The sequence below is a fragment of the Eschrichtius robustus genome, chromosome 5 (genome assembly GCF_028021215.1).
Source record: "Eschrichtius robustus isolate mEscRob2 chromosome 5, mEscRob2.pri, whole genome shotgun sequence".
Classification (NCBI taxonomy): domain Eukaryota; kingdom Metazoa; phylum Chordata; class Mammalia; order Artiodactyla; family Eschrichtiidae; genus Eschrichtius; species Eschrichtius robustus.
In genome coordinates, this window is record NC_090828.1 from 66,131,163 (window position 1) to 66,144,458 (window position 13,296).

Here is a 13,296-nt window from a genome sequence, read left to right on the forward strand (position 1 = left end):
TATATTAGGAGATACTGGACCCTACTTAAATCTTTCATTTTAGCAGTTAATCACACTGTTTAGGTTTAGCATATAGGTCTTGGTCTATTTTTGCAGGCTGTGGTTCTCATGGTAGTTTAATTTTCAGAGCCTTGGAGGTGTTATTTTGGTTTTCCTTGTTTATCTGATGTGGCTTGGGCTGCCCCTGGTCCCTGCTGGACTGAAAGAGGTTTTCACAGGCCAAGCAACCTGGCTTTTCTCAGAGGGAGGTCAGGGAATGAGGAAGCATCCCTCTACTAACAGCTCATGAGGACAAGGAGACTTTCTGGACCAGGCTACTTGTGCCTACATCCTCCTTGCTGGCTCCTCCCATCCATTCAGGTGTCTCTGGGCAGAGAAAGAAAGTCTCTGCATCTCCCAGATTACTGGGTTTAATTTCCACTCTTTATGGCTGCAACTTCTGTAACTGACACTTTGTTATAGCTACATCTAGTCTCTAGGGAACTTCTTGTAAACATGCCTCCTGCACCCTGATCCCCAGCCCCCACCCCGCCTTCAGGCCTAGAAGCAAAATCCCTTGACTTCCCTTTAAACTTTGCCCGTACATTTTATGAGCTCAACTCTCCACAAATTATCCCTGATCCATACACCAGCTAAACTTTTGGCCTTTTATAGTTCTTTTTTTTTTAATTAATTAATTAATTAATTAATGTTTATTTATTTATTTATGGCTGAGTTAGGTCTTCGTTTCTGTGCGAGGGCTTTCTCTAGTTGCGGCGAGCGGGGGCCACTCTTCATCGCGATGCGCGGGCCTCTCACTATCGCGGCCTCTCTTGTTGCGGAGCACAAGCTCCAGATGCGCAGGCTCAGTAATTGTGGCTCACGGGCTTAGTTGCTCCGCGGCATGTGGGATCCTCCCAGACCAGGGCTCGAACCCGCGTCCCCTGCACCGGCAGGCAGACTCTCAACCACTGCGCCACCAGGGAAGCCCCCTTTTATAGTTCTTGAAACTGAAAGAACTCAAATTCTACCTCCTGTAATAATTGACCTCAAAGTAAGCTGAAATCTTATTCTCTCTCTTTTTTAAAATTTTTTTAATTTAACTTTATTTTTTTGAAAAAGTAAAGGAAGGAAAAATGGAAGGAAGAAAAGAAGGAAAGGAGGGAGGGAGGGAGGGAGAGAGGAAGGAAAGAAGGAAGGAAGGAAGAGTACATACTATGATACTTGTATTTTGCTGAGTGTTAACAAGCTTGGAACCACAGCTGAATTGACTGCTCAGAACAGTAGAGAAACTATATGGCTCTGAGAACATGGGAGATAGGAGAGGAAACTTGGATATAGAAGGGCTGGGCAAGCAAAGTTTGGGAAGAAGTGACCTATGTGGTGAGACCTGTAGAGTGAATTGTTTAGATCTTTTCACCTCCCTGGTGGCCCCACTTTGAAAGAAGCACTCCTGTTTTCAGTCTGGGAGAATCTTTTTTTCTAGTCTGAAGAAAGGAAATTCACCTTTCCCCTGTGCTTTTTCAAGATGTTTTGTTTCTATCTGAAACTTACCTAAAACCTATAAGTTTTCCTAAAGATCTAGGCTTTTCAAAAGCAAAGTCCAGAGTACTTAGAAGCTATTTGTCTTTTCTGCCTTGACATATAATTGGCTGGGTTTAGAAAGAACAAATCAGTTCTCTTCCTAAATGTGTGGAAATTGAGAGAGGGCAGAAACAAAGGTTAAAGGGTGAAAAAAAATCTGAACTGATATCAAATAATATCTGAAAATATGCAAAATAGAATCTCATTTTCTTTTTGTGTTAAAATTCTTGTAGCATAGACTGTCTCATATATGCCAAGAAACCAGTCTGTTCTTATTTCCAAGTAGTATATTTAGGTACAGAAACCAAGTAAAATTCAGACTCTCTGACCTCAAGAAGTTGACATCTAGGTGGGGCAACAGACCATTAATAAAATGACATAAAAATAATTAAAGGTGATATATGCTGCAACTCAGATTACTAATGGAAGTAAATGTACCACAGCTACTAAATTGATTATCACCATAGGACTTGATCTGGCCTTTGATCACACACTAGCAGTATGAACACAATTAGGAAAAACAGTATTTTCACAAGTTTCAGCCCAATTCTTCTTCCTCTCTTGCTTCAACTCCCAATTACTTGAAGTTCTTCTGCTCAGAAAATCACATCTTTGCTGCCACAACCCAGCCTGAGCACTTGAAAATCCATCACCAAGAATACTGTCTGAATTCTCTCCAAGCTTCCAGTCCCTCCAACAGAAACAGAGATAGCAGCCTCCTTTCCAAATGGGCACCATACTCTCATCCTGATGAGAAAACTACAGAAAATTCAAGGCACGACAGTGAAAACTGTTCAATAAGAAGTTCCGTTAAGCAGACTCTTAGTATGTTACAAAGACTCTTTGTTCCCCCAAACTTGTTCTCCCATCCTTAGGTGGTAATAGCATTCCTGATTCTTAGCTAGATAACATGGCCTTCTGGAATAAATACTATACTTTATAACCTTTTTTTTTTTTTTTTTCAATTAAGGCTGTCCATGTAACTAAATTCTATCCTTTTTAACTTTCTTTCCACTGACCAGAACATGGATGAAGAGGCAGGGCATCTGTTATGAAACAAGGGAGGCCAACAATCAATGAATGCTAAGCAATAAGTTAGAAGGGTCTGGTTCAGATAATCATACTTTATGATTAAAGTATAATCATATTTTATGATTAAAGTAGGGAACAGTCAGATCACATTGTGTCTCCTTTACCTAAACTATGAAGAAAAATATGAACCCTGAGGGATGACCCAAACCTCTTTCCAAAATTTCCAGGCAAAGGTCCAAATCTTTAAAAAAAAAAATCACACCATTATAGCAGAATCATATTCTCTAGAGCTTAAAACTGAAAAATTGTTATACAGTAGTGCAGTAGAGAGCATAGCACTCTAATATAATATCCCATTATAATTGGCTCTTTGTTAGCCATATGGGTATTACGGGCAGTAGTTTCCAACCCTACACTGACTTTCACTTTTTGCTTAGGATTCTCTCCAATAATCCTAAACAAGTGAATTGGAAGGAAACTATCATAATCTCATAAAATAGTGCTTTTCGATCATTGGGTACATCATACTGTTTCAGGACATGAAAGAGCTATCTTTTTTTTTTTTGCTGAATAATTATTTCTTTCGAATTGTTCTATCAACCATGCTTGACAGTTCTGGTGAAGGAAAGTATTCGTTCTCTCAACTGAGCAAAGCTTTTTTAGATCAAGGAGAAGCACTGACATATTTAGGACAAACAAGACTCTGCAGTAGTAGCATCAGATTGATTAAAGGAGATGTGTTGATTTATTTTCTTTTACATCCCAAAGAGTGACTAAGAATCATCTCTAAGATGTCTGTTTTTCTCCTGAACCTTAAATTATTAAATGTATTTCCGTGTCCTCACCTTGCTTTCTGCAGAAGAAAGCACTGCACCCTTCCAGTGCGCACAAAGATTCTACTGCAGTGCAACCCAAGAAAAACCAGCCAAGGTCTGCTGAGGATCTCTGCTGCTGCAGCATTTGATACACACAGGAAAAGTCTCATGAATAATGCACAGTTATAAACAGGTAGTCACATCAAGATCTCTTCACTTAATGCTATTCCCAAACACACTCCAAGGAAGGTAATTGGATACCTTCATTAACGATTGATCCGTACAGGAAGAAAGTATGATTAAAAGCTTTCAAGACATCGATTGCATGTGCATTAGCTTGCATTGACCTGCATTGTTTTCTACTGAAAACCCACGCAAATTGTAGCAATGATCAGAATTGTAGTGCTGAACAGAAATATAAAATATTTTAAAACCGCAAGTATGAAAATCCAGAACAGTTCATCCACTGCAGAGTATGTAAGAAGCAAAAGCAGCTTGTCATGAGGTCACCTTGTAACTGGGTAAGTGCTCGTGAGGCAGCATGAAGTGCTGATGTGCTACCAATGGAACAGCTTGTAGGATATGAATCCACTCTAGTCCATTTTCTTAACACCAATGACAAGAAATGTCAGGAGGCTCTAAACACCTTCCTGGAACAACCATGATTAATCTCTAATATGATCACATTACCTTTTTATTATTTTAGATGAAAAAAATAGTGAGCACTTTTTTTTTTTTTTGCCCAATCAGAGACTATGTGTTAAACCTACAATATAACAGCCTTTGTGCATTCACCTCAATTTGCCAGAATTATCAACACAATTGGCTGAAGTTGATTGCTGCTCTTGGTGGAGCGAGGGAGGATGGCCCCCATGGCCAAGTCATACACTACAAATATAAGGCTCTCTACTCTTTTACACAAATCTTCTTTAACAAGAAGATGGAAATGTGTTATACTATCCTAACTAGACTATAAATTATTATTATTATAGTAAGCATTTATAGGTATTTGTAAGACTGCACTCAAATAATTTCTGCATGTTTTGTTTTTCTTTATATTGTTTTATCTCAGTGGCTCTTATGTTATCAGTTGAGTCCTATATAAGGTTAACTGTATATGATTAACTTTTTCTGTTTGAAATTGTAAAGTAGAGTAATTCATCTAGGCAGTCCGGAGAGTCTATGTTGCTGACTGTGGTAGGAAGTTTTGTTTCTATCGTTACTCTGTTATGGTTATGTTCTCCATATCTTAGTTACTTCAAGATATCTGTGTTGATTTAATGCATGAAAATTAAGTATGCTAATGTGGGAGAGAAAAAATCAAATTCTAAGCTGTCATTAATATGAGGTGCAATCATTGGGGAAGAGGGCTTTATTTAAGGTTACTTAAAATTAAAGACAGGATCTCCTGCCTACATTCACAAAAGATTGATGTGGGAATTGCCGTCTCACTGTAAATAACTAGAAAACTTGACAAAATGTATGAAACAAATATTTTTAGACATTGAACAGTAGTCAGCACAAGATTATGAAATCTGACAGAATGGGTCCTGAGAAAACTAAGTTTCAGGATCTCTGCCCTCCATCAAAGGCTGCTCCAGTCCTGACTTAAATACACTTTAACACAAGCCTCAAAAAGGCTAAACAAATCTGAAAGGAATTTAAGTGCATGCCATACTTAAGGAATACAGTAAAATGCAGCACTCAGTACTATAAAATTTACAATGTCCAGTAACCAATCAAAACTTTCAGAAAGTGGAATAAGCAGGAAAATGTGGCTCTTAAGCAGAAGTAAAAAGAAACAGATTCAGTTACGGTATTAATTACGAAATAAGCAGAACAGGATATTAAAATAGCTATTCTGAATATTATAACCATGGACAAGGTTATAAAGGAACACATGAAGTAATAAGGAGAGAAATTAAAATTATAAACAATTATCCTAATAGAAGTCCTAGGGATGAACAAAAATCATCTGGAATGAAAAATAAACCAGATGGGTTTAACTGCAGATTAGAAACTGCAGTAGAAAAGATCAATGAACTTGAAAATGTGGAATAAAAACTATGCAAATTTAGAGAGGAAAAAAAATTACAGAGTCTCAGTAACCTATGGGCCAATATCTAACAATCTTATATATGTGTAATCTTGCCGAAACAAATACTTTTTAACACAAACAAAAGGTAAGAAAACTTATCACCAGTGTTGCTGCACTACAAGGTCAAAGGAAGTTCTTCAGGTGGAAAGCAAATGATATCAGATTGAAATGTGGATTTAAACAATGGAATGAAAAGCACTAGAAACTGTAAACATGTGGATAAATATGAAAGACATATTTTCTCATCTTTAATATTTTTAAGTTGACTGTATAAAGCAAGATAATAATGTATGTTTTTTATAATTTGTTTGTAAACATGTATAAAAAATGCCTAACACAGCAAAAAGGACAAGATTGAAGAAATAAAAGTATTTTGGAATAGGTGTTATACTGTATACATGAAGTGGTATATTATTTGAAGTTAGACTGTGATAAGTTAAAGAAGCACATTCTAAATTGTAGAATAACCGTTTAAAAATATGAAACAAAGAGAAGGTTAATACGCCAAAAGAGGGGACAAATGGAAACTTTCAAAGTACTAAAATAATTTTTTAAAAGAATGAAAACTTGAAGGACAAACACAAACAAACAAAAGATGGAACAAATAGAAAACATAGTAAGATAGCAATATCATTGATATAAATTCAACCATATCAATAATTACATAAAGTGTAAATGATATAAACACTCCACTTGAAAGACAAACATGTCAAATAGAATTTAAAAATTACCAAACCCAGTTTAAATATGGAGATACAAATAGGTGTTGCATATACTTTATTAAATTTATCCCTAAGTACTTCAGATTTTCATGCTTTTGCATATGGTATTGTTTACTTAAAAGCAATATGCAAAAAATTAATTAATATTACAGAGAAACCCTATTTGATTTTGTTTATTGATATTGTGCATCTTTCTAAATTCTACTTGGTGTAATAGCTTTCTAAAAATTATTTTTTAAAAAATCCATGGGATTTTTTAATGTACACAATGTTTTTGTCTCCAAATAGAGGCAGATTTACTTCATCCTTCTCTTTTGATTTTTTCTTTGATCCATGGAGTATTTAGGTGTGGCTTTCAATTTTCAAAAATTTGGAGGATTTTCCATATACTCATTTATGATTTCCAGTTTAATTGTGATGGGGTCAGAGAACATATTTATATATCTAATTTAGAAAATGATATACATACACACACACACACACACACATATATATATGTATATATGTAAACAGAAAAGATTTTTTCCGGTCAAGAACATAACTTTATTCTGAGCTTATGTTCTGTATACTCCTTTGGTGTTAAAATACAGGTTTTAAATATCATATCTGGAATTTTTAAAAATGACACTGAGTCCACACATCCAGATTTCTTCCAAAACACTTCCACTTGGATGTCCCCCAGCATCTCAAACTCAATGTGTATAAATCCTTACTCATCAGCTTCCCATATTAGTCTGTTTCTCTTATAATAGTAACTCTTTTGGAAGCAGTGGAGGTTTGTTAATAAAATTGTCATTATCATTTGTGGTCACCCATGTCAAAAACTTTTCATCTGTCCTAAGTACCGCTATCCATTCTCCTACCTGAATTCAATAAATACATTAAAAAAAAAAAAATTCTACTTAAAGAAAAAAACAAAACAAAACCCTATCAGTTCTGGCTATACTGCTCCATTTTTACTTCATTCATTTCTTTAGGTCTTTATTTTTTCTCTCCTGTATTATTGTTCAAGCCACCCTTCCCCGTGTTGCCAGAGTAATGTGTATTTTTATTTTTCAATAGAAATGATGCTGATGAAAAGCAAATACGATGGTGGTAATTCATATTTTCAAAACATTTAAAATGTCACCCTTCTGGATTAAGTCCAGACAATTTATCTCTGTATATTCAAGACCTTTTGTGACCGCATGCCTCCTTCTCTCTTGGCTTATGTACTCTCGTTTTCCCCAGTGCTTCCTGAACTTCATTCAAACTGAGACTGAAGTCATCTGCAGTTGTGCAGGGATAGTCCCTCTCCCTGGAAGGTCTTTATTCTCAACCCCATCCACCTGACTAATTCATGAACGGCCTCCCAGGTCCAGCTAAAGCATCACTTTGTTGGGAAGCATTTGCTGGCACCCAAACAAACAATTACAATAAAATGTGATAAATGTTTTGATAAGGGAAGTTCAGTGCGTAATGGAAGTAGGGAGGAGGGGAATTTAACCCACACTTAGCTGGCAAGCAGGGCTTAGAGAATGTGACGTCTAAGATCTGCAGAATGATAGGAGCGAGTTAAGCACAGGTGCTGGGACAAGGTGCTCCATCAGAGGGAAGCACAAGAGCAAAAGCCTTCCTGCTAGAGGTAAAGCCTAAGTTAAGGAATTTGACCTCCATCCTGAAGGCCACTCATTAAATAGGGAGTGTAGAGAATTGGTTAGAATTGGTGACGTTGAAGCTGACAAACAATGTGGACACTGTTTTGATAACCCAGATGGAAGTTCATGCCACTCAAGTTAAGAGACTGGGAATAGTAATGGAAATAAATAAATTTTAGAGGATTTGGCATAAACTTTCCTCAAAAAAAGAAATGAAGGAAGGAAGGAAAGGAAAGAAAAAGAAAAGAAAGGAAAGAAGGAAGGAAGGAAAGAAGGAATATCAGGATAAAAATGTTTGCTCTATGCTTCTTTCCTTTCTCCTTTGCTTAGAACAAACAGCTCCTACTTTCCAAGAGACCACCAAATCTCCAATATTTTCCATTGACCGCTTCTTTTGTCAGCATGTATTAGAATTTCTTTGATTATTTCTTTGTGAACAAAAGGCATTCAAAGCCAACCCAGAAGCAAAGATACGACATTCTGGAATAGTACTCTTGTTATTAATGTTTTTGCATTTCATCGAAAAAGGCAAAGGTCATTGCCAGATGCCTCCCACCATCTGCCTTTACTTAGCATTACCTTTCTCTTTCTTTTCTCCTTTCCTTCAAGAGCATATACTAGTGAAAGTAGGAAAAATGAGAGGAGATATTAGGAGTAGTATTCAAGTTTGAGATCTATTTAGAAGTCTATTAGGGATTATTCAAAGCCTTGCCACACTTGGGAGTAATCCAGTTTAAGATAGGTTCAGGCCTTAGAAGACAACCAAGGCCCTGGAATTAAACAGACTTTCCTGAAGAGCTGTAGGCACATCTCCTCTGAAGAGTATGTGTCCCCCACTGATACTATAACCTTTCCTTCTTCTCTCACCCCTACACAAGCAGTGCTAAGAGGCCTTTCCCTGCTCTACTCCTTGGCTTCCTGCCCAGCCAGTGATTTTACCTGGTAACTCTAACCACCATACCTTGAATTTCCTCCAACCTATTTTATTATGATGAAAGAAGTAAAAATAAGTTGTTCATAAATTCAAATAAATTTTATTTGAGGTATTATATTTTTAAATTAAATTATGCTTCATAAAAATTTTAATTACATTTAAATTTTCAGAAAGAGAATTTTCTTAAATATCCTAATTTCTATACCTATTTCTACTAGCCCTCTGTTTTGTTTTAAGTATACAATAGAATATTACTCAGCCATAAAAAGAAATGAAATTGAGTTATTTTTCGTGAGGTGGATGGACCTAGAGTCTGTCATACAGAGTGAAGTAAGTCAGAAAGAGAAAAGCAAATACCATATGCTGACACATATATATGGAATCTAAAAAAAAAAAGGTTCTGAAAAACCTAAGGGCAGGACAGGAATAAAAATGCAGACGTAGAGAATGGAGTTCAGGACACGGGGAGGGGGAAGGGTAAGCTGGGATGAAGTGAGAGAGTGGCACGGACATATATACACTACCAAATGTAAAACAGATAGCTAGTGGGAAGCAGCCGCATAGCACAGGGAGATCAGCTCCGTGCTTTGTGACCACCTAGAGGGATGGGATAGGGAGGGTGGGAGGGAGACGCAAGAGGGAGGAGATATGGGGATATATGTATATGTATAGCTGATTCACTTTGTTATAAAGCAGAAACTAACACACCATTGTAAAGCAACTATACTCCAATAAAGATGTTTAAAAAAAAAAAAAGGTAATCTCTTCAACAGACAATGCTGGAATAACTGATCATTCACAGGCAAAAAAATGAATCTAGACACAGACCTTACACCCTTCACAAAAATTAACTCAAAGTTGATTACAGACTTAAATGTAAAATGCAAAATTATAAAACTTTTAGAAGATAACATAGGAGAAAACCCAGATGACCTTGGGTATGGTGATGTCTTTTTGGATACAACATCAAAGACACAGTCCTTGAAAAAAAAGAATTGATAAGCTGGACTTCATTAAAAGTAAAAACTTCTACTCTGCCAAAGATAATATCAAGAGAATTAGAAGATAAGTACAGAGTGGGAGAAAATATTTGCAAAAGACCTATCTGATAAAGGACTGTTATCCAAAATACACAAAGAACTTTTAAAATGCAACAGTTAGAAAACAAACAACCCTATTTAAAAATGAGCCGAAGACCTTAACAGCTACCTCACTGAAGAAGATATACAGATGTCTAATAAGAATATGAAAAGATGCTCTACATAATATGGCACCAGGAAAATGCAAATTAATATAACAATGAGATATCACTACACACCTATTAAGGCTAAAATCTGTAATACTGACCACACCAAATGCTAATGAGGATGTGGAACAACAGGAACTCTCATTCATTGCTGGTGGAAATGCAAAATGGTACAACCACTTTGGAAGACAGTTTGGCAGTTTCTTACAAAACAACACTTACTCTTAGCATATGATTGAGCAATTGTCCTCCTTGATATTTACCCACAAGAGCTGAAAAGTTATGTTCACACAAAAGCCTGCACACAGACATTATAGCAGCTTTACTAATAATTGCCAAAACTTGGAAGCAACCAAGATATCTTTCAGCAGATGAATAGATAAATAGACCAAGGTACATCCACACAATGGAATATTACTCAGTGCTGAAAAGAAATGAGCTATCAAGCCATGGAAAGACATGGAGAAAATTTAAATGCATATCATTAAGTGAAAGAACCAATCTGAAAAGGTACATAATACTGTATGATTCAAACTGTATGACATTCTGGAAAAGGCAAAACTATGGAGACCATAAAAAGATCAATGGTTGCCAAGGGCGGAGGGAGAGAGGGAAGAGATGAAGAAGCAGAGCATAGAAAAATTTTAGGGCAGTGAAAATACTCTGTAAGATATTTTAATGATGGACATATGTAATTATACAATTGTCCAATATCCCATAGAATGTACAACACCAAGAGTGAACTCTAAGGTAAACTATGGACTTTGAGAGATTATGATGCATTAACGTAGGTTCATCCTTGGTAAAAAATAAACCATTCGAGTAAGTGATGTTGATAATGGGGGAGGCTGGGCATGCATGGGGGCAGGGGGTATATGAGAAAGCTCTGTACCTCCCTTTCAGGTTTGTTGTAAACCCAGAACTTCCCTAAAAATATAAAGTAAAACAAAAATAGAAGAAAAAGAAAACAGTGTAAAAGATTTTTATGACTTTCTAAAACATTTGACATATTTTGAACACCAGGTGGCAGTAGATATAGCATTTATCAAAATGAATGCGTGAGGAGGAAACAGTTTGTGTATGCAAATTAACAGTATATACAGAATGTCCACTGTATGCAGGGTGCTAGAATTTGACTGAGGTACCTCTGAAGGAAAGAGTCATAATCCAGTGCTGTAAGGATAACTTCACATTTGAGTCTATGGCTTTTATTCAATTAATTCTCATTTGATTATTTCTCTTAACTTGTAACAATAGACACTTATTAGCCATTTTGATAACATCTCCCAAAAGTGGCCATCATAGAGAAAATATGAATACTGAATACATGCTGCTTACAAACAACAATTCCCCAGTAGGTAACACGTTTCAATGAAAGAATATTCGATTTAAATTTGACTTAGAAAAACTACGCATATTCATTTAAAAGAAACAAATCTAAAAGGTTAGCGAAGAAAGGACCTTAAAAATAATTTAGTACAAACCTTCCTATTTACAGAGGAGAAAAGTGAAATACACAGAGATTAGGAGACTTGTGCAATGAACGACACTGTCGTAATTGGTAGGTCAGGAAATGGTTTCTGTATTCTCTCCACTATAATACAAGGCAATTGAACTTCTCTGACTTGTTTGATATCAGTTAACATGTTTATTTGTAAATAAATGAACTACTGAGAGATTTACTTTATGTTTATATTGTTCTTCTACATTACAATTACCAACTTTATTTTCAATTCATAATTATAATGTAGCCTGGCCAATTTTTCTTAATGTGTATACTGTCTTTATAAGACATAGAATAGCCATTTCCCTGTGGGGTTAGTATCTCTTGGTGCTTAAGCACAGACTCCAGAGCCTGTTTACCTAGGCTGACACCTTGGCCCTTCCACATATTAGCTGGGTGACCTTGGGAAAGTTGATTAACCTCTCACATTTAAATGTTCTTACCTGCAAAAATGGGGATGATAATACTACTTACTTCCAAGAGTTGTTGTATGGGTTAAATGGGTTAAACAAGTAGAGTTTTAAAAACAATGTCTATTACATATTAAAAAGTAAACAAGTGTTATTAATCTCACTGGCAAGGACAAAAATAATTTTAAGTGTGAAACCTAACTACTTTCCTGAATTTTTTAATAAAAATATACTGACCATTTTAAAAAACATAGTTTTATTTACCATTCAGTCTATCTTCACTACATTTCACATAATGATGCACTCCCAAAATATTTTTGGAATAGGTAGCTATTTTAGACATTGCTTAAACAGGATTCAAATTTAAAATTTACCATATCCTAGTCATCATAACACAAATACATTCGGTTTTAAAGAAAATCTGGTTTCCTTTTTCTTTTTTTTTTTTTTTTTTGATCTTTCCTCACTGCTAGAAAATTTGAGTCTATTTACTGAATTGCTTAAAACACAACAAAGTAAACCTTTTTTTTAATTGTCAAAACTCCCCACTACAATGATAATCTGATCATTTGAAAATCTGTGATTTCAAAGATAAACCTTAACTAATTAATATTTACATGATAAAAAGTTGCAGTGTGGGAATCTTTAAACAACAAACTTAGTGCTTAGAACATGGGGTCTATAAATAGCAAACAAGTCCTTACAAATGTATCTCAGACCCTTTGAATGCTGGGCTCCTGGAGACCTCCCCAGGCTGACCCCTCTCTTAGGTCTTTCTAAATCACTCAGAACTTCTGATCCACAAACTGGGAACATTAATTCCATTGTTTCTTCTTTCTCAAATACGCCATCCCATCTTTGCTTTAACATCTCCTACTCTGGCAAAATTCAGTTATTACCACATCCTAGACTACACATTCAAATTTGCCAACAGTCTACTTCTGACAGCAATCAAAACAACCACCAAGAAAATGCCTATATAAACTCCAGTTACATAAACTCCATTTTATGTTGCATAATGGAAGTTTCAATTTAGTAAAGATACCAGAGTTAATACATTTAAATAGCTGTTACCGCCTTTAAAGTAGCAGCTTGGGAAGTTACATCTTGATTTCACTAATGATAATTGCTGAAATATTTTTAAATTTTTCTTTTGGAACTATCTTCAGGGCCTGTTTTATATATCTTTAATGGACAAAAATTTCTAAACCTTGAGAGTGAACTTAATAAATATAAATATGAATATAATATGTTAGGTAAATCTAAAATATTAAAATACTTATTGTGAAGTTAAATATGGTCACAACTTTGAATTATTATAATGGCAAAAAATTA